This window comes from Pinus tabuliformis, chromosome 3_2, assembly GCF_031772625.1.
Source record: "Pinus tabuliformis cultivar Carrire ecotype Pingquan chromosome 3_2, CPIR1, whole genome shotgun sequence".
Classification (NCBI taxonomy): Eukaryota; Viridiplantae; Streptophyta; class Pinopsida; order Pinales; family Pinaceae; genus Pinus; species Pinus tabuliformis.
The window spans coordinates 1,122,400,005-1,122,419,549 of record NC_142302.1 but is presented as its reverse complement, the minus strand read 5'-3'; positions in this window follow the sequence as shown (position 1 = coordinate 1,122,419,549).

Below are 19,545 nucleotides of genomic sequence, written 5' to 3'. Positions count from 1 at the left end.
TCAGGAGATTCACCTTTGGCACCAAAAGTTTCAATTGTATGACCCGCATTGCTTAGTGAAGGACCACTATGCAAGAGCGCAACATCATTGGATCCATGGGGAGTGTCATTGGCCTGAGGAAGACCCATGGAGATACTGCTATCACTTCTCAAGGCTCAATGAACCAGTCAACATAGTAGTAGAGTGGTTATCAAAGCAGAAGGTAGCAACATCTTAGAGAGTAGCATCATCAGCAGCAGTAGACCTATGCATGAAAAAGGAAAGAGGAAGGTTGTTGACAGCGCAAAGGCGAAGCAAAGCTACAAGTTCAAAGCAGATCCACTTGTGTTGAAAGAAACTTTGGAGATTGAAACTAAGAGGTGACAGCATGACAAAAGGATCACACAAAGGCAAAGAGAGAAGTAGAAGCTGGAGGAAGAAGAAAAGGAGTTGCAAAAGTTGAAGCAACAACTCAGGGAAGAACGGTAGCTGCGCAGAAGAGAGAAGGAAACGTAGCAGGGACAAGAATAGTAGAAGGTGCATCATGCATAGATTATTGAAACTGCGCCCATACAGGTTATTGACTCATATGAGCAGCTGGCACAGAGCCGATAGGGTGAGCAGTCGCAGGAGTAGGACTTTTCTCAAGAGATTGAACAAATGCTAGAACAGATGGATAAGGAATGGTTTAGCTCAAGTCAAATCAGGATATTGACCTCATGCCTCATAACCAAGAGCTCACCCCACTGGCTTCACCAGATCCGGAAGTATAGCAAGTCCCAAGCGATCAAGGAGACACATAAATCCTTGAAGACAATCCAGAGGCGTAGATGCACAACATATCTTTCGATGAGTCACAATACATAGTTGTGCAATCGTGCAGAGTGCCTACTCCAGATGTCCATGTATCTCCTACACAATTTGAAGAACGAGTGATCGTATCTGATGTGCGCAGACATCCAGTTGCAATGGTCGATGTTACCAAAGCATATGTCGAAGCCACCAACTCAAGTGTTAGATTCTTGATAGTTGATAACGAGCGCATGGCTAAGGAGTTACAAGCAACCAAGCAGGGAGGAGAGTAGGTTACAACATCCACTAGAGCAGAGTTGAGGAGAGCGATATTGGATGAACTATCGTCTCTTAAGATATTCATGTGGAAGATGTACTTCAGATTCATCACGTGCATTAGTCAATTGTCCATCTCAATGGTTGGAAGTAGCGTTGTGCTTGGAGAGCACACATCATGTCAGATATGCACATTGTTTTCGATCACATGTAAATATGGACAATGAGGTACAAGGGAGCCCCATGCACTTTCCAAAGATGATGAAGCCAGAGGTGGTAGAGTTGAAGGCACACATCCGGAGTCAGATCCGGAACTATGAGGAACTCTCGCAGCTCATCACCATTTTGCAGGTTTCGCATGCACGAGGGTTCAAGAGCATGGATGTCATTGTGATCATTCATGCGATCCCATCCATTGGCACACTCACCAAGGCAAAGTCAAAGAACCAAGTTCGACTGGATCTGGACATGTACTTTGATTAATTGATGCGCATAGCTACCAGCGTAGACTTGCAATTGAGTGTAGACACCATGCTTCAGTATGTTGCTGGTCTGGTTCCACTCAAGACTATGATGCGCATGTTATCTAAATAGTTTGACCAAGGTGCCAAATCAGTGTACCTAAATGCAACGGAGGCAAGAGTTCGCTTTCAGAAGGATGTCACCACAGAGCACGCGCAAACCATAATAGACTACCAAGCTTGGCATCAGTTCGCCACCGTCGATCATCGCGAGGATGTCGAAGAGTTAGTCTTCCCATAGCTATCTGAGTCTTAGTGATGTCTTGCATGGCTTACTCAAGCCTACTTTTGTCTCACATGGGTACATGTGCATATTGTAATGTAAACATGTTGTAAAAGTGAAAGACCAAGTGTTGATAGTAGAATGTAACAGTCAAGTAGTAGTTGAAGAATCATGAGGGTAGGTGAAGAGTCACAAAGGGAAATGTCAAGGGTCACCCCACCCTTTGCTATTTATAGAACCTCATAACTCATTGTATAGGGTTTTGGGAGCCAAGCTTCCTATAGGTGTAACTTATAGAAAGTTTGGAGTCTATTGTAACGAGCCTTAGCTTCTCCATAGTGCAAACCTAGTACATCTCTTTGGAGGAGCAGGCAGCAGTGACTGTAATGTTCCACTATCGGGGCTAGTGGAAGTCTTGGTTGTATGTATGATTGGATCTTTCAATCTTTTAATATAACAGAGCCAACATGTTTCATCCATATGTTGTTATTGTAGTTCAGTTATCCTGGTTACTCTAATGATATATGTAGTTGTTATTTACACATGTATGTATGGAACTTCCGTATGTGTTTGTATGAATCTTATTGAAGCGTGTTGTTGGTATAATCCATCACTTTGGATCATCGGTTATCCTGCTTTCCATCTCGTGATTTCTTTCTACTCGTGTGTTCCCTTTCAAGCTGCGTGTTATCACAAGTTTCTAAGGGGCGCACTCACTCCCCCTTCCATGTGTTGGACCCTTTCATGCACCTTCCTTGACTTGCTGCGGGGTCACACCCTTGATACCAACAAGGACATCTTACTTACCTCTGCATGCAACCGTAGTCAAGGTGATACTGTACTACCCACTGCTGGGACTCTTACTCCAAATGGTTTGAGGTCTAGTTGGAACTGCTTACTGGGGAGATCCCCTTACATGTTGGCAGGTCCATCACTGTCAACATTTTTGGCACTAGAAGGAGGGCCAGATGACAAGTTGAGTCCTCACATCCTGTTTTGAATCTTCACACATCTATCATGGATATCGTTGTATTCCACCCTTTGCGATGTTTGTCTAATGGACATCCCTTTGAAATCACGAAGGAGTTTTTTGATAATTTGTCGGAACATACGTATGATGGTGACGATGAAGTGGCCTGGCCTGAGCACTTACATGACTTCCTTGCATTCTTAGAGGATGTGAAAGAGTTTGATGAATTTGAGGTCAGCATGTTGCTTGAAACCACACTTCGTGAATCCCCACAACGATGGTGCCGCAACCTGCCTCACAATTGTGTGCACTCATTTAAGCACTTCAGTGATCTAATCGAATCAGTTTTCCATCATTTTGATCCTGAAGCTCTTGACAAGAAAATGTTAAAACCACGGAAGGCCCTGCACAAGAAGATTATGGATTTTTGGCAGCGCTTCCGTTTACTCTAGTTTGAAGCTCCGAAAAACCTAATGAAGTTCCAATATCTCATGGGTAAATTTCAATATTTCCTTACCAAATCACTTTGTCCCAAAATCAAGTTAAAGTTCAAACCCCGCTCAGCATACTTTGGTGATGGAGCTACACAATCACAAGTGGATGCAGTTGTTGTCACAAGTGACTATCCGCCTTCCCTTCATCAAACAACTCAACCCATGCAGAGTGATGTGGGAGAACATGCACACACTTATGTTCAAATGTCACACCCTCCCACTGTCACCACTGTTAATTTCTATGCAGATTTGGTTGGGAAGCCCATGGGTCGTCATACACACTTGTTACCTCAACCTACGTCTTTGTGTTCTACTAATTATTCGGATTGCACTGTCTTGTGTTCTTCCATTCCGGACTTTACACCTGTTGTGAACGAGGATCAAGCCATCAACGGAATTGATGTTGCACAACCAACATGCACTGTCATTTATGATGAGTATGATTGGGAATTTGAACATCAACCCGCAGTGAAGGATGACATCCTTCTGTCTGCGCCTCCTCCGCTTTTTCCTGACATCTTTGGTGAGTCTGCTATCTCTGATTTTCCTTGTGTAAATCCATCCACGGATGCATCTACTTCCGATCATTTGCAAAATACACTCAATGTCAGTCCATTATTCGACAGCAGAGAGGACAAATTCTTCATTGAAAATCCACTTGATTTTTCATCTACTTTTTCTGAAAACGCAGAAGGTGAAAATTCTTACTTCTCATCTACCCCTCTGTATGATTCATCAGATCATGAGGATGTTCATGAAATCATTTATTTTTCTGATCATAGTTGTCGTGATCTATTTACTCTCGTATTCAATCGCGATGTTGATCATATCATTGTTGATCTTTCAAAGCTGCCTATTTATGATGATCTATCTATTGATGAAGTTGAAACCCCGCAAGTTGTCGAGGCACTTCAGCCCGAGCTGATGGTTATGTCAGGCCCTTGCTATCCTAAGGTTGGCTTCAGTTTTGATCAGGAAATTGTTGAAATACCCAAGGCTCATCATCATTCATATGTATGCATTGAAGATCAATCCAACACACAGATTTTGCTTCCTCCACCTGAATCACATGATCTTATCCCTCATGCATCGGAGGAATCTTCCCTAGCAAGCACACTCAAACGATGTAAGTTGTCTATGTTTCTCATGCTTGCTTACATGTCACATTCAAGAGAGTGCATATGCTTAACATCTGCACGTAGTGTATCACAGCACCATGGTAAGTCCACAGAGTACTTGTCGTGCACTTTCACTTTTTTCTTTTCTGTGGATGCATTTAAACTTGGAGTGGGTTTGTCCTCATTGTTATATCTTCCATGTTTGTTGGTTCGCTTAACTGTGTTTTTCGCGAACCATGCCTTCACCAACATGGGTCAACCAATGCGCCAGTGGCTGCATTGGAAATATCACTTCACATGATCAAACCCATGCACTGTTAGCTTAGGAGTAGGAGTAGTGTTTGCTTTTTGCCTCGTTTTCTTGCATGCATGTTTTCTTTCTTGCTTTGTTGTTTGTTGGCTTGCCTGATTGATTTTCTTACTCACTTTGCTTTTGTAGTCGCTTTCGCTCTTTTCTTTGTATTGTTTTGTTTTCTTGTTTACATTCGTAGGCAGTTTCGCATGAAACCGTGCGCGACTCTTGAAACAAGAAAGGTAAAGTACAAGAGGACTTGTGCAGTTATCAATACTTGGATATCTATTGTCCTCTCTCTTTATGTAGAACTTGTTGCCTTTAGTCAATGATACACCAATGGAAAATATGTTTTGTTCAAAGTGAACCTTGATGAAAACACAACACTTGGCGCTAACTAGTACTACCTACTCTAGTCGGTTGTTTTTGGGTTAAACCTTGTCAACTCAGTCTAGTAGAGTAAGGTGAGGGGGAAAACCTTAACAAATATGTCAGAGGTATATACAAAATACTTTTCTGAAGGAACAACCTCTTCTGCTCTCAATAAGTTGGGATCCCTCTTCCGCCTCTGAAACAAATAAGTGCTTATGCACAGTGCTTGAAAAATGAAAAAGTGAAAATATGAAAAATTTTGAAAATGAATAAGGTGAAAGAAGAGAAAGGCTTCCTTCACGGAGAGGTGATGCAATTATCCTTGTCGTGGCACTGACCAAGTTCGATGTCAGCGGAGCGATGCTTGTGTTCCTACGTGACTCCACTGAGGTATTTCCCAGGCCTACTAGCAGCGGAGCAACACCAGAGATGAAACTTAAACTCTGACAATCATATTGCTTGTGTACCAATATACCCCTCATCCCTAATCGAAAAAACTCTGTTGACTTGGCTCGGAATGTATGCTGACCAATCAAGAGCATTGCAGGTGCTACATTTTTCAATCAAGCTAGTGTGGAAACCAATATGATCAGAGAATTGAACAATACTCCCAGAGGAGTTAGGCTTGCTTTTCACAAAACAAGGTCCATTCAGAGACCTGGAGTTCTACCAGTGTGTTGCCAAGTGTTGTAACGGCTACAACCACCCTCCAAAAATTTTCCTTAGCTTTGTCTTAGAGCCTCCCTACTAACCATCCTTAACATCATGTCTTGTACTGACAAGTACCTATGCTTCAGTTAAGTTTTAGTGGCTTATCGGCTTGCGTTTGCCAGCTTATTTGTCTTCCACACGCAGGCTGACATTCAGGAACTTGGTCATTTTATGGCTGTTGTGATCACTTGGAAAATTGCACAAATTTGGAGGGGAACCAGTCTTCCTCTCTAAAATTGTGCAATCCATCTAGGTTGTCTGCTGCTCTCCAGAAATGTGCAGAACATACAGGCATCCTTCCCTCTAGAAATTGTGCAGAGCAACCCATCACTGGGCTTGTTCTCAAAAATTGTGCAATTCTAGCTGACAGTTAGGGCTTCAGTCCAGAAATTGCGCAGAGCCTAAGGGACAACCAGACTTGTTCAACCCAGAAACTACACAAATGTCACTCCAAGGCTTGTAGGCTATTGCATGTGCTCCTAGGTTGATCGGTTCCCTCCAGGACTACGCAATCTTGATTTGCCTGCATGGGCTGCTTTTCCTGAAAAAAAATAAAAATAAATAAATAAAAAAATAAATAAATAAATAAAAAAAAAAAATAAATAATAAAATTAAATAAATTAAATAAAAATTAAATAAATTAAATAAAAATTAAAAAATTAAAAATTAAAATTAAAATAAAAAAAAAAAAATTAAAATTAAAATTAAAATAAAAAAAATTAAATTTAAAAAAAAAAAAAAAAGTAAAATAAATTAAAATAAATAAATAAATAAAATAAAATGCATCCCTAGATTTTAGGGATCCATTTTTAACAATTGGAGGTTACATGCAAAATTCGTTTGAGAAACCTCTCACCACATGTCACTTTTTTCTAGATTTGTGGTGTGCACGTCATAAACCTCAATCTTATCAAAACTATGTATTCGACACTTCAGAGCACATTCCTCACATCGACCTTGGAGCTCTGGCATCCCACATCGCATCTAGGAGCATTCTGCACACTTAGCTCAACTTTTACCGGGTAAGTCCACTTTTCCTGTCTTTTGTTGCTTTTCTATTGCTTTTTGTACTTCGTTTTGTGTGAGTGTTGTTTGCTTGGTTTTGTTGAACGATTGTTGCCGTTTTAATGCATAGAAGCATTGTTTAAAGTTTTCATTGCATTTCTCTGTTGTCGCATGCATGGCACTATTTCTGCACATACGGTCACCGTTACAGTGACTCACTTGACATACTTGCTTGTTTTCCCATTTTTTGAATCATGCACTCACTTTTTGCATGCATGACCATTCACTCTTGTTTGCACTCAACTTTTCCATGCATTCAGCCTTTTATGTTTTCATTTGCCTGTCGGTGGGTCTGGGCTACCTTGGCCCGGACCTTGCCTTGCCCGCTTGCATTGCGCATTTCTGAGAGTGAAGGCTCTACTTTCCTCCCAGAAATTGCGTAGATTTGGCCCAACACTGGCCTCGAGGCTTGCTCTGTGCAATTTTGAGAGGCTGGCCCTCGGAATTGCATAGATGCATTTTCTGGGTTGCAATCATTGCTGACTGAAATTGCACATTGCACAGTTTTAGTCCTTAGTAGGCCAAGCTGGACTGTGCATTTCGTATTTTCAACATTCAGTCAGCCCACTGACGGTCTAGACTGTGTTCTGCGCAGTTTTGGCAGCTAGTCTCCCAGCCTCCTAGCAAAACTTGCGCAATCTTTCCAGTGAGTCACCCAAGTGTGTTGCTTATCAGTCCTCAAGTTGTTTTCATTTTCAACTAGCAAATTTCTTTCCATGAGTGTTGCTATGTCTCCAAGTATCACAGGTGTTCATCTGTCTCTCAGCAGTATAGGTACAATGGCTTCCAAAAGAACAGGGTCAAAGGACACCGTCGAAAGTGCAACTGGAGATGCAATCGAGCAAGTGTTTATGAGCTTGCTCATCTATGAAGACACTAAATTGTTCATAGACAAGGAGATCAAGATGAAATCGAAGGACATTAATGACACATTTTCAGGCACATTTGAGGAGATCCTGGAAGACCGCAGGGTCTATGTCACATTCACAAGTCTAGCTTATACTGGATTGCATGCAGGTATCCCGCATTTCCATGCGCAGACATGATCCACTAGATTGTCTCGCATATTGATCCGGAGACAATGGTGTTGAGCAGTGTTAGAGGAACACAACTTGCTACCTTTAGGGAAAAGGACTTTCAGGAGATATATCACTTGCCACAGCTGGTGATCATGATGGATACACCCTTCATCAAACCCAGCAGCAGTGCAAACTCAAGGGACATCTTGAAGAGCTGGGTGAAAGAGTCGCCCAAGTTCAGGACAACATCCACCCAGGTTTACAAGACAAGGATACTGCAAAAGGCATATCATATCTTGGTCATCTTTGCATGCCAATTATAAAACCAGGAGAGCACATAAACCTTCCCACAGAGTTGGGTGATTGTGTTGGATCAACTAGCAAGTGAAGGAAAACCTTTCAACTAGTCCGACATGTTAGCTCTCAGGTTGAAGGAACAGGTAACAGAAGCCTGGCATCCGCCCAAGGGCCAGCAAGCAAAGTTATACATGTTCACTTACATACTTGATGCAGTATGTGCCCATTAGCAGTTCCCAAGCTTGGGTTGGGCATGGACACCTTCAAAAACCTCTGTGCGCATTTATTAGAGGTTGTTCTCCAAATGCAGCTTCCATGGACTTATCATATTGTTATCATACCACTTCGTCACCTCAGTGTACAATATGATCTTTGAGCAGGATCCACCTTGCATGTCGCAGGCAGCGATGGAGGCATTGATCGACATAACATATTGGTATGCCTCGCCCCTTGGCACCTTCACAGGGATGTACAACACAGAGAAGGCTCCGCATGTTTTACGAAGTTGCCCATGGATAAGCTCATCATGCAAGAAGTGTCATATCACATCTCGATAGGGTTTTTAGCGAGACTGCATAGGAAAAAGAAGGCACCTTGGCCCGCTCTTCATTTGCAAGTTTCAATCTGTATGACCCGCATTGCTTAGTGAAGGACCATTGTGCAAGAGTGCAACATCCTTGGATCCACGAGATGTGTCATTGGCCTAAGGAAGACACATGGAGATACTGCTATCACTTCTCAAGGCTCAATGAACCGGTCAGCATAGATGTAGAGTGGTTAGCAAAGAAGAAGGCAACAACATCTCAGAGAGTAGCATCATTAGCAGCAACAAAGGGTATCATATTTGTGCGTGAAAACAACAAGAGGAAGGTTATTGACAGCACATAGGCAGAGCAAAGCTACAATTTCAAAGCAAATCCACTTGTGTTGAGAGTAGCTTTGGAGTTTGAGGCTAAGAGGTGACAACACGACGGAAGGATCGCACAAGGCAAAGAGAGAAGAAGAAGCTGGAGGAAGAAGAAAAGGAGTTGCAGGAGTTGAAGCGACAACTCAGGGAAGAACGGGAGTTGTGCAGAAGAGAGAAGGAATCGCAGTAGGGACAAGAATAGCAAGAGGCGCATCATGCATAGATTATTGAAACTATGCCCATACAGGTTATTGACTCATCCGAGCAGATAGGGTGAGCAGTCACAGGAGCAGGAATTTGCTCAAGAGATTGAACAGATACTAGCGCAGATGGACACAGATATGGTTTAGCCTGAGTCAAATCAGGATATTGACTTCATGTCTCAGAACAAGAGCTCACCCCATCGGCTTCACCTACTCTAGAAGAAGATCAAGTCCCAAGCAATCAAGGAAACACATAAATCCTTGAAGACAATCCGGAGGCAGAGATGCACAACATATCTTTTGATGAGTCACAACACAGAGTTGTGCAATCGCGTAGAGTGCCTACTCTAGATGTCCATGTATCTCCTGCGCAGTTTGAAGTTCAAGTGATTGTATGCGTAGACATCCAGCTACATTGGCCGATGCTACTAAAGCATATGTCGAAGCCACCAACTCGAGTGTTAGATTCTTGATAGATAAGAATGAGCACATGGCTAAGGAGTTGCAAGCAGCCAAGTAGGGAGGAGAGTAGATTAAAGCATCTGCTAGAGCAGAGTTGAGTAAAGTGATACTAAATGAAGTATCGTCTCTCAAGATAGTCATTCGGAAGTTGTACTTCAGATTTTTCACTGTACATAAGTCAATTTACCATCTCAACAGTTGGCAGTAGCACTGTGCTAGGAGAGCACGCATCTTGTCAGATCTTCACACTGTTTTCGATCACATGCAAATATTGACAATGAGGTGCAAAGGAGCCCCATTGCACTTGCCAAAGATGATGAAGTCAGAGGCGGTAGAGTTGAAGGCACACATCTGGAGTCAAATTTAGAACTTTGAGGAACTCCCACAGTTCATCACTAGTTTATAGGCTTCACATGCACGGGTGTTTAGGAGCATGGATATCATTGTGTGCACACATGTGATCCCATTCATTGGCACACTCACCAAGGTGAAGTCAAGAGCCAAGTCCAACTGGAGTTGGACATGTACTTAGACCAATTGATGCGCATAGCCACTAGCGCAGACTTTCAGATGAGCAAGGACACCATGCATCAATATGTTGCTGCTCTTGTTGCACTCAAGGCTGTGATGCGCATGTTATCTAACGAGTTGGACCGAGATGCCAAATCAGTGTACCCAGATGAAATGGAGGAAAGAGTTCACTTTCAAAAGGATGTCACCACAGAGCATGCAGACAACATAACAAACTACTAAGCTTGGCATCAGTTCGTCATCGTCGATCATCATGAGGATGTCGAAGAGTTAGTCTTCCCACAGCTGTCGGAGTCTTAGTGATGTCTTGCATGGCTTACTCAAGGCTATTTTTTTCACATGGGTACACGTGCAGATTGTAATGTAAACATGTTGTAAAAGTGAAATACCAAGTGTCAATAATAGAATGTAACAACCATATAGTAGTTAAAGAGTCATGAGGGTAGGTGAAGAGTCACAAAGGGGAATGTCAAGGGTCACCCCACCCTTTGCTATTTATAGAACCTCATAACTCATTGTATAGGATTTTGGGAGCCAAGCTGCCTATAGGTGTAATTTAGAGAAATCTTGGAGTGTATTGTAACGAGCCTTAGCTTCTCCACAGTGTAGAGCTAGTAGAGCTCTTTGGAGGAGCAGGTGGAAGTGACTGTAATGTTCTGCTATTGAGGCTAGTGGAAGTCTTGGTTGTATGTATGATTGGATATTTCACTCTTTTAATATAATAGAGGCAACACATTTCATGCATATGTTGTTATTATAGTTCGTCTATCCTGGTTACTCTAATGATATATGTAGTTGTTATTTACGCATGTATGTATGGACTATTCTGTATGTGTTTGTATGAATCTTATCGAAGCTTGTTATTGGTATAATCCAACACTTTGGATCATTAGCTATCATGATTTCCATCTCGTGATGTCTTTCTGCTCGTGTGTTCCCTTTCAAGCTGCGTGCTATCACATTTTTCAAAGGGGCGCACTCACTCCCCCTTTCGTGTGTTAGACCCTTTCATGCACCTTCCTTGACTTGTTGCGAGGTCACACCCTTGCTACCAACAAGGACATCTTACTTACCTCTGTGCGCAATCGCAATCAAGGAGATACCGTAATACCTTGATCAGATATTGATCAAGGGCCTTAGCTCAAATTTCAAAGTGTTCAAAAGAGTGTCGAACCTAAGCAACCGGATAGATCCCGTCTTCCTGATTCCGATGCCACGAACAGTTCGAAAAATTGACACGATATGGAGGATTTATCACAATTTGAAAAAGTCCGGTAAACTACAATATATGGATATTTGACCAAGACTAATTTGGTTTTAAGCGCTAAACCTTTCCTTAAGCGCCTTTCTTAAAAGTGTGAATTAAGCACGTGGGTTGTATTCGGAAAGTGGAAACTAGTATCTCGCGCGCCCTAAAGGTGGGAAGTGGTATTCCTAAATTTCACGTGATTACCCTCAGAGGGCGACACGTAGCATGGGAAAACTGCTTTTCTCGCACGCTCTCGATCTGAAATCGGTCGTGCAAGATTTCACATGAGATTGCGCGACAACCGTTCGATTGGACGGGTCACATCGACGGTGGATATTGTCCGGGTTAGTTGGTGAGTGGATGACAAGATATCCATTGGATCGAGCGGGATAGATCGACGGTGGAGATTCTGCTAAGTGAAATGCTTCTGATGCCAACGTAACCGTCGGTTATAAATAGTCCCACGCGGTTGCCGATTAATACGACTGCCAGCGTTATCCCTAATTGCCGGGTCTATACCGCCATATATGCACGCCCAACAGTTACAGTTATGTTAATAGCTACCTCCGACAGCTAGCTTGGCAAAGCGGCTAAACTTAGGGATTATGCCAAGTTTAACTGGAGTTAGGTGCAGTGCGCTAAAATTGGTGGAGTATCCCTAGGGGATATTGATTAAATGCACTCCAGGAGCAGTTTTCGAAAAGAGAGAGAGAGTGAAACAAGAGACTATCTAGGCTAACTGGAGCCTTATGAAGCCAATGGAACAGTCCAGAGAAGCTGAAGAAGTCATCTTCATAGAGATTTTCATCCAGGACTATTTTGGAGCTCAAGGCCACCAAGGGTTGGAGTCAGTTGTAGGAGCTACCAGTACTCGTTCCCAGAGAACCAATAGTCATTCCTGAATGTAATGAGCACTCTGAATCCATTGCAGAGATTTGCAGAAGCATTTGGAGACTTCCAAAGGTTGAGATGCTACAGGGAAGTTTCAGGCAACCCAGTGCCAACCATGGAGGAAGGCCTATTTTGGGGATATAGTACTCATTTTGAGCAAATGATCAGTCTATTGTTGGTGTTTGATATGTGTTGGAGGCAATAGAAGAGGTTTCAGTGACAGTTAAAGAATTCTGAAGGAGTTAGTGCCATCAAGAAGCTCAAGGTAGCTCGGAGCACTAATTGAAGGAATCAAGTCTAAGGGAGCTTAGATCTGTTTGCAGATTGATGACAACCATGATAGGGATATAGATGGTATTCTAAGCCCATTGGTTTAGTTCAATTACCTTTGGAGTTAAGTGTAGAACTTGTAAAAGAAACTTTTCCATAATCCCAAAGAGCCAAGTCAGGATGACAAAAGCTCAAGGAGACGTAGCCCACAATATTTGGGTGAACTCCTAGATTAAATTTGTTGTTATGTGTGGTTGTTCATTTTCTGCATTATATGACTGTTATATGTGTTTGATATCAGTAGAAACAAATAGACTTAAAGCACTTAAATAGTTAAAAACAAACAACATACACTTATCTCAAGTATTTAATTCCGCAAATGTCATACATAAGCTAGATCATTTATTTGTCAAGCTTTGAGTGGGAGGTTTTTGTAAGCATAACAAGTTGTTAAACCCCCATTTCAGATCAGGTGGTATCAGAGCAGGTTGCTTGATTGAAAAAGCATAGTTGCTTGATTGACAGCGCAATAGGTTGCTTGTTTGACTTGAAAGGTGTTTAAACAGTATGAGGAATTTGACTGTTTCACTATTTGTAAACTGACTGTTGTTTGAGTTTGCGAAGGTGAAGGGAAAGCTACTGATAGTTAAGCCCAGGAGAGGACAAAAGGGAAGAAGGGCTGAAGGCATTATCCTTACCCAAAGGACCTCAAGGCAATCCTTGAAGCACAAGAGGTTTTGTTTGCAAAAGGTTGCTTGAATAAGAGTTTGACTCTACAATCATTTAGTTCAGAAGTTTTGTCAATAGATTCTGAAAGCTTTGTGAATTTGGTTGAAGTTCTTTTATTCATTTCTATAGTGACAACTTCTACAAGTGAGTTCTCAAAATCCTCCTCCTTCACAAGATTCTTTGATGAAGACATGAAGCGATACTTGTTCATCATGATGGATATGGTGAAACAAATGTATGAAGATGAAAGGAAGAGCACCAAACTTCGAGAGTAGTTGAATTCCATGAAGGAAGAGAAGCAGTTGCTTTTTGACAAATTGCAGGAAATGGAGAGTCAACTTCATATTGCAAATATGAACCTAGAAAGGATGCATGAGTTGGAGACACAGCTCCTTGTTGCCAAAGAAGCCTTAGTCAAGCATCAGTTTGAAGAAGAGGTAAACAATCCTACTTTGTCTTCAATTTCCTCTAAGAATGTTTATGGTGGTTCTTTTGAAAAACATACAAGAGGCATAGGGTCCAATTTGATGTCAAAAATGGGCTATGAAGGAAAAGGATTGGGAAAACATGCACAAGGAATTGTTGAGCCAATAATGGTTGAGGAAAGGCCTAAGTATTTAGGCCTTGGCTATGGACAATCTTGTGGAGAAAGTTCCAAAGCAGCCATGAAGGCAATTGAAACAATTCCTAGAAGGAGTTTCATTTTAGGTTCTCTACCTCAAGTTTGTAAATATTGTATTAATGGGGAATGAATTGTTTGAAACATACTTTGCAAGAAGGTGTTCATAAGCATGCACTTGAACAAGAGAGTTGTGAAATCTCTAAAATCATTGAAGAGATTGATGGTGTTCCGAAGGGAGCCAATTCTTCATTCAATTCACCTTCTCATGGAGGCAATAAAGGTGAAAGAGAAAGGTATAAATCTGATTTCAATCACATTTCTTTTGATTATGTAAAGCATGGTAAATTTCCACATAAGCATTGGAAAAAAATTGCATGTTCCTTTTGTGGTTTGGTTAACCATAGTGTTTCTAGATGTTGGAAGAAAATGGCCACATACAGGAAACTTTTGAAGAAAAGAAGGCAAGAAGCCAAAGGTCCATTGGACAAGGCAAATTATGTTGTAAAGAGGATAAACATGTGTTGCACTTATTGCCATAAGCAAGGACATATCGCTGAAAAGTGTTGGACTTTGAATCCAACAATGCTTCCATGAAATTTGAAGAAGGTGGGAAAAGAGAATGGCAAGGATGGAAAGGAAGTATCCATAATTGATGTGTTTCAGGATGATTCACATGTTGATGTCGATGTGCAGTTAAAGGAAGCACCTTTGATGTGGATTGGTAAGAAATGGTTAGATTTCTTATCCAATTAAGGTTGCATGTCTTTTGATTTGATGCATTTCTTTGCCAATGGAATACAAGTTGCGGAGTTTTACCAAAAAGGTGAATGAAAAGGTTGAGTATGAGACTCACTTTGTTGCAACAAAATTATGTTCATTTCAGCTTTGTAAGTACATGTACATATGATTGAGGATCTTGTACTTATGATTGTGCTTGAGAGAAAGTTGAAGAATGGAATACATACATGAGGATGGTATGTATGAACAAAGGAATGTTGATGATTTCATTGTATTTGAACATGTATGTGTAATTGACTTGATGGTCGATTTCTTTGTTTAAACATGCACGAAATGTCATGTCGACTTGGAAAAGTTGATTTTGTCTCCAAGATTGAAAAAGGGAGATAATGATGAAGTGTTTCACAAGAGGGGGAATTCTTTCTACTTTGAAAAAGAATCATCAAGTTCTTTTCATACATGCTTGCCTTGGAGAGTCATTTGTTTGAAAGGGTATGTTTTTGTCGGCTCGTGATTTAGTCGATCATTTGTATAAAATATGTAAGAGACATGATGATGATTCACATGATGTGAATTTAAGTCTTCAAGTTATTTTTTGCATTATGTTGTTTTTGACAAGGTGTCAGAAGAATATTTGCAGCAGCAAAAGTCACCATAGAAGTGGCTTGGTAAGAAGTGGTTTAACTTCTTGACCCAGTGAAAAATACTTTCATTGGTAGATATGCAAATTTCAGTTAAGTATGCATATATTTGTGATGTAATATCATGTTTGTTTGAGCCACCTTGGATCGATAATCAAGGAAACGATGTTTAGCTACCTTCTATAAACTTCTCAACAGACATTCTGAATGAGTTCAAGCAAGACAGTTCTTAACAGGAGGACAAGCACATCCGGGAAGGGAAGTGTCGACTACCTTTGAGTTTTGGTTCATAGGAACTAGCCATGTAAGGCAAGTGTATCGAGGCTGAAAGAAAAGGGTGTTGTACTCTTATCTACTGAACAGATCAGTATATCAGTATTTTGGGGTCCAAAAAATTCCTAATGGGGAGGAGTGATTAGATATTGATCAAGGACCTTAATGATAGCTCAAATTTCAAATTGTTCGAAAGAGTGTCAAACCTAAGCGACCGAATAGATCTCGTCTTCCTGATTCCAGCGCCATGAACGGTTCGAAAAACTGACACTGCATGCAGGAGTTATCGCAATTTGAAAAGTCCAGTAAACTACAATTTATGGACATTTGACCAAGATTAATTTGGTTTTAAGCGCTAAACCTTTCCTTAAGCACCTTTCTTAAAAGTTTGAATTAAGCACGTGGGTAGTATTCGGAAAGTGGAAACTGGTATCTTACGTGCCCTAAAGGTGGGAAGCGGTATTCTTAAATTTCATGCAATTACCCTTAGCGAGCGACACCTAGCACATGAAAACTGCTTTTCTCGCGCTCTCTCGATTCGATATCGGTCGTGCAAGATTTCATGCAAGATTGCACGACAACTGTTTGATTGGATGGGTCACATCAACGGTGGAGATCGTCTGAGTAAGTTGGTGAGCGGACGACGCGATATCCGTTGGATCGAGCGGGATAGATCGACAGTGGAGATTCTGCTAAGTGAAATGCTTCTGATGCTAACGTAACCGCTGGTTGTAAACAATCCCACACGGTTTCCGATTAATACAACCTCTAGCCTTATCCCTAACCATCGGGTTTATACCGCCACATATGTGTGCCCAACAGTTACGGTTATGTTAACGGCTACCTCCAACGGTCAACCTGGCAGAGCGGCTAAACTTAGGGGTTATGCCAAGTTTAACTGGAGTTAGGTGCAGTTCGCCAAAATTGGTGGAGTATCCCTAAGGGATATTGATTAAATGCAATCCAGGAGCAGTTTTCGATCAAAGAAAGAGAGAGAGAGAGAAACAAGAGGCTAGCTAGGCTAATTGGAGCCTTCTGAAGCCAATGGAACAGTCTATAGAAGCTAAAGAAGTCATCTTCATAGAGATTTTCATCCATGAAGATTTTGGAGCTTAAGGCCACCAGGGGTTGGAGGCAGTTGTAGGAGATACCAGTGCTCGTTCTCAGCAAACCAATAGTCATTCCTAACTATAATGAGCATTTTGAATCCATTTCAGGGATTTGCAGAAGCATTTGGAGACTTCTAAAGGCCGAGATGCTACAGGGAAGTTTCAGGTAGCCCAGTGCCAATTGTGGAGGAAGGCTTATTTTGGGGATACAGTGCTCATTTTGAGCAAATGATCAATCTATTGTTAGTGTCCAATATGTGTTGGAGACAGTAGAAGAGGTTTCAGTGACAGTTAAAGAATTTTGAAGGAGTTAATGCCATCAAGAAGCTCAGTGTAGCTCGGAGAACTGATTGAAGGAATCAAGTCTAAGGAAGCTTAGATATGTTTGCAGAGTGATGACAGCCATGATAGGGATATAGATGGTATTATAAGCCCATTGGTTTAGTTCAGTTACCTTTGGAGTTAAGTGTGGAACTTTTAAAATAAATGTTGCCATAATCCCAAAGAGCCAAGTCAAGATGACAAAATCTCAAGGAGACGTAGCCCACGATATTTGGCTGAACTCCTAGATTAAATTTGTTGTTATGTGTGGTTGTTTATTTGCTGCATTATATGACTGTTATATGTGTTTAATATCAGTAGAAACAAATGGACTTAAAGCACTTAAACAGTTAAAAACAAACAACATAACCTATCTCGAGTATTTAATTCTGCAAATGTCATACATAAGCTAGATCATTTATTTCTCAAGCTTTGAGTGGGAGGTTCTTGTAAGCATAACAAGTTGTTAAACCCCCATTTCATACTAAGGTTGAACTTATTTTGAACATATCAGAGACACGAAATAATGACTTGGCAACATTTGACTCAAAAAAAAAAACCCAAACCAACTGAAGACTTTCAAAGAGGTAAGGTCAATTAGAAGACAAATGAATTTCCCAACCTAGACATGAAAAGTGACGGAGTGTCATGTTCAAGAGAGACATACTGCCTTTTACAAATACAAAACAAAGATTCTTTCTCACTTTTCCCCCACCATTACTAGCAAGTACCTCTTTATTTTTTACAAGCTTGAGGAGGATAACATATGCTTGTCCTGTAAGCTCATCCTTCATATGAGTTCTCTGACGTATTTTTAACGAACCCTAAAAAGGAGTGGTTCGGTCTTGTCACGTTGAACGAGTCCCACACTATTTAAATTTTATGAGTCCAATGAAGGGATAAATCGATGTCATTTTCATATTTAAAGAGTTTAAAAAGACACGAAAATAAAACTCGTTCATTTCTTTCAACGTAAATTTTAACGAGCTCGGAGAAAGTAAAGCTTGGTGTTTTTCAGTTTTAGGGAGTCGAGAGAAAAACATAAGTAAACTCCATAATTTCTTTTTTCGTAAATTTAGTCTCTCAAGCTCGGAAAAGGGTAAAATAATGCAAGAGAGAACTCTATTGACTATGATTAGTCAACGTATACCTTTTTCGTAAACAGTCTGGTTCAATCCGTAAAAGGGGTAAACTTATACTGAATAGATGGTTGTTCATTTACTTTTACAAGTTTGAACAATCAAGTACTCAATGATCATTTTGTTTTTAAGGAGTCTGAAAAGGGCGTAAAGAGAACTCCAGGGTTTTGCTTTTTCATAAGTTTTAACGAATTTGAAAAAGTGATAAAAATATACTCAACACCAAAATAATTTGTTTCTCGTAAATAACCTGTAACTTGCACACTTAAACTCGAAATAATTATATCTACTCAAAAATAAAACAAAAACCTAATACATTTAGATTTTAAAGGTAAATATGAAAAAAATAATATTTAAATAGGCCTTAAAAACTCAAAGTAAAAAAGTTTTTACCATTTGTGTTTTTGACCTTTTGAGAGTAATAGAGTTCACTTTCACTAGAAACTTCATAGGCGGATTTTGGGCAAACCGTTGGGTGAAATCGTGAGCCGTCTTTTTTAGGTAGATTTTCTCTCTAAGATCTTCATTTTCATGTCTTTTATTTAGCATTTCATTGTAGTTTTTGGATTTTTTAGGGAGGATCGCCCTTGATGTGCGCAGTTCGCCCTTATCGGGCCTGTGTACATCAACCAATTTTTTAACAAAATAAAACGTGATGTGCATGGTTTCTAAGAAGATAACCACACACATTCGCACTGTCTAGTAAAATTGGTTGTGTACGGTCCCAAGGGCACAAAAATTAATATGAAAAACACCTAAATTTCTTGCTAATTTTTTCCATGATTGCTTCTAATGATCTCTTATGCTTGTTTGCAAGGTTTTGAGCTGCAAATATGGAGTGGAAAGAGCGTGAACATGAAGAAGAAGACATAGTTACTCTAAACCATCCAGAAACCATATAGGCACTGACAAATTGTAGTTTGTAAAAGTTTTTCACCATTCCGGGCATGAAAGCCCAATTAGACTTGCTATAATGGATGGTGGGAAAGTGGAATGTTCGAGAAGAATGTTTCATAGTTTGAGACCATAGACTTGTCATTGATGCTGATGACATTTACTTCTTGACAGGACTTCCACGTCGTGGGGTGGAAATCAATTTGTTTGGGCATAGGCAAAGTGGCCAAATAAATGCCACCTATCTAATACAATATTGTACTAACATATCTGCTCTCAATGATGGGAGAATTGAAATTAAGACCATTTCACGGCTTCCTTTGAAAGTTATCGAGTTCACTATTGCATGGCTATGCGGTAGTGCAACTCTGCATTTACTCACAAAGGCTCAAATGCAAACTGTCGTAGAGTGTTTGAAACCTACTATATTCAACTGC